General features: G+C 47.1%; 1 long non-coding RNA gene across 1 annotated transcript; it reads right to left on the bottom strand.

Annotated features, from left to right (window-relative positions):
- Positions 1-1129: 1129 nt before the first annotated feature.
- LOC120539636 lies at positions 1130-3226 on the bottom strand. Its single transcript, XR_005635638.1, has 3 exons — positions 3207-3226; positions 2743-2850; positions 1130-1209 (listed from the first exon to the last, which is right to left on the bottom strand). It is a non-coding gene; the product is annotated as an uncharacterized LOC120539636 (long non-coding RNA).
- Positions 3227-3431: the final 205 nt, after the last annotated feature.

Below are 3431 nucleotides of genomic sequence, written 5' to 3'. Positions count from 1 at the left end.
TTGAACCAGGGATAAAAGAAGACAACCTTCATTATTGGAGCGTGTGTGTGTAGTTTTTGTAGGAGTGCACTGTTTTTGTAAATACACCATATTTTTCCTTTTTGTTTGTTTTATTTATTTTTGAAGAGTCAGGGTTGAAGGACTGTGTCTTAAAGCCCACCTGACACTACTATATTTCTTTGTGTACAGCACTCTTGTAAATAAATTTGCACCATTCACCCTTCAATTTTTGTCTGTGTCTCATCTCTCCATTTGATCCCGTTCGGTTCATGAACTATCAGATGTCCAGAGTGTAGGCTGGGGCCACTTCTCACTACACGGGATATCACAGTTTGGTGGCAGCGTGGGATAGATCAAGTTGAGAGAGAGAGAACATTTTTGTTGAGCACAGACGAAGACTGTGGATACAGTATGGCTCCAAAAAAACAGGTTGGAGTGGAAACTCCTGATCGGGGACATGGAGTTGACTCCAGTACAGCTCAGGCTACAGAGGATACCACCAGCACCGGTGACATCAGAGTTGTGGAAACACTCTTGCGTCAGTTCATAGCTGTCCAGAGGACAAGGATCGGCGGTTGGAACATCGTTTCAAGAGCCTCCAACACCAATTCACCCAGCTCCAGGGACAAGTGGATCTAGTACAGCAGTCACGGTCGCAAGTCTCAGAAGAACCTGCAGAGAGGAGCAGAGGTTCACCAGTGAGAATCATGGATTATCCTCGCCTGATGCCGTTTGCCGAGCCTGAGGACATTGAGCACTATTTAACAACCTTTGAAAGGATGGCGACAGTATGTGGCTGGCCAAAGTCTGAATGGGCAGTCCGTTTGGTACCCTTGCTGACAGGGAGAGCCAGAGCAGCATTTTGGCCATGCCAGCGGAGGAGTCTTTGAGGTACGACAGCCTTAAAGGGGCCATCCTAGAAAAATTTGAAATTAGCACAGAAACTTATAGAATTAGATTTCGCTCTGTAGAGTGGGAACATGGACAGTCTCCGAAGGAGCTGCTGGCACTCCTAAAAGAACTTTGTACAAAATGGTTACAACCTGATAAACACACTGTGGATCAAATAATTGACTTTGTTTTATTAGAACAACTTTTACAGGTGTTCGATGGCAGACTCGGACCTGGGTGGAGGAACATCGACCTAAAACCTCCAAGGAAGCTGCAGACCTTGCAGAGGTGTTTTTGGCCGCTCATCGTCCGAGGAATCTGCGAAGAGAAGACAAAGTCAGCATGAAACCTAGACCGATGGAACAGCCCAAAGGTATGTCTCGGGTTGATACGGTCGTGGTCCAGTTAGTGCAGTCCACCTACCTGAGAGAAGAGTTTATAGGGAAGAAGTGATTTGCTACGGTTGTAACCAGAAAGGCCACATTCATAGGAATTGCCCCAAGAAGAGAGAGACAAAGCTTTGTTTTGAACCCTGTCCCCTGCCCACAAAGACGACTCCTTTAGTAAACCGGGAGAAGATGGTGAGGGTTGCTATAGCTGGACGGCAGTACAAAGCACTGATAGATACGGGAAGCACCCAGTCTTTGGTGAGACGAGAGTGTCTGGAGGGCCAAGGGGTTGAGTCGGGCAGAGCGTAGTTCTGAGGTGTGTTCACGGTGAAGAGGTCACCTATCCTCTGGTAAGGATAAACCTGGAGATAAAAGGTGTAGGTTACGAGTTGCCAATGGGAATCGTTGATAACATGCCATACCCAGTACTTTTAGGGTTGGACGTGCCGGGTATAGAAGACTTGCTGCAGAGTGCTCTGCAGGCAGAGGCACTTGTGGTTACACGGGCTCAAGCAGCCAAGCAGAAGGAGAGATCCCATGACAATTGGGATGAGCTGCCCTTTTCAATAACTGAGAGCCCGCGCACGTACCATAAAGCCCGGAGTCAGAGGAGGCAAGAGAAGCTCTGGGGCGTTCCCAGAAGGCTGGTAACTTTGTACCTCCTACTATTCTTCCAGGTGATGCCTTTGACATCCCGAGTGATGTGGCCGCCGCTCAGCGTGATGACCCGAGCTTGCGTGTTTGTTTTGACAAGGCTGCGAGGGGACTCCAGGCTAAAACCGGAGAAAAGTTTGTCATAGAGCATGACATACTTTACCACCAAGATGAGAGTGGACAGAGACTGGTGTTGCCGAAGAATCTGAGAGAGCGAGTGCTTTTTCTTAGTCATAGCAGCCCTTGGTCTGGACATATGGGGCAAGTAAAGACATCAGAACGGCTTGCTAGACATTTTTATTGGCGGGTTGGACAAAAGATGTGGCAAAATACATTAAAGAATGTGCCGAGTGCCAAAAGTAGGACCTGTGAAAAGGGGAGATAAGGTGCCCTTAATACCACTGCCAGTTGTTGAAGAGCCATTCTCCAGGATTGCAGTCGATCTGGTCGGGCCTTTAGAGCGAGCCGCACTGGTTATAAATACATTTTAGTAGTGTGTGATTATGCGACACGGTTCCCTGAAGCCTTTCCCCTCAAGAAGACCAATGCCAGTAGTATAGCTAGGACGCTTATACAGCTATTCTCCAGGGTAGGGATTCCCAGAGAGCTTCTGACTGATCAGGGGTCCAATCTGACTTCCAAACTGATGAAACAAGTAAATAGTTTGTTAGGAATCAGGGGATTAAGGACCACACCCTAATATTTGCAGACTGACGGGCTTGTAGAAAGATACAATGCTACATTGAAGCAGATGTTGCGCAAGTTTGTGAATGAGACTGGGTCTGATTGGGACCAATGGTTACCTTACCTGCTTTTCGCATATCGAGAGGTTCCGCAGTCATCAACTGGATTCTCCCCATTTGAACTGCTATATGGTCGATACGTTCGCGGTCCTCTCAGTGTTCTAAGAGAGACTCTAGAAGGAGATAAAGACAGAGCAGAATCGAAGAATGTGCTAACTTTTGTGCTCAACTTACAGGAAAAATTTGCTTACCTATCCCAGATGGTGAAAGAAAATATGGAGAAGGCACAAACCAAACAGAAGTCGTGGTATGACAAAGCCGCAAGAGAACGTAACCTCGCTGTGGACAAAAGGTACTTTTACTGCTGCCTACTACTGAGAGCAGCTTACTAGCTAAGTGGCAGGGGCCTTATACGGTGACAGCACAGAAAGGTCCAGTCACTTATGAGATTGAGATGCCTGACCATCCACGGAAGCCAAAACAGACATTTCATATCAATATGTTAAAGGCTTGGCATGAGAATACTAACCCTTCATTCCAGTTTCTCATTGAAGTGTCTTGGAGGAGGATGAGGCAGAGGAACAGTATTTGCCATCCAGACCAGATGCTGTACTGTTGCCCTCATTGGAACACCTGAGTGACAGACAAAGACAGGAAATCCAACAGATCATTCCAGAGGGTTTGTTTGGAGCTCTGCCTGGTAAGACTGAGCTCATTCAACATAATATAAGACTTACCTCCCCAGGTCCAGTGA

Source organism: Polypterus senegalus, chromosome 11 (assembly GCF_016835505.1).
Source record: "Polypterus senegalus isolate Bchr_013 chromosome 11, ASM1683550v1, whole genome shotgun sequence".
NCBI lineage: Eukaryota > Metazoa > Chordata > Cladistia > Polypteriformes > Polypteridae > Polypterus > Polypterus senegalus.
Note: the sequence above shows the minus strand (reverse complement) of the source record. Positions and strands in the feature narration are given on the sequence as shown.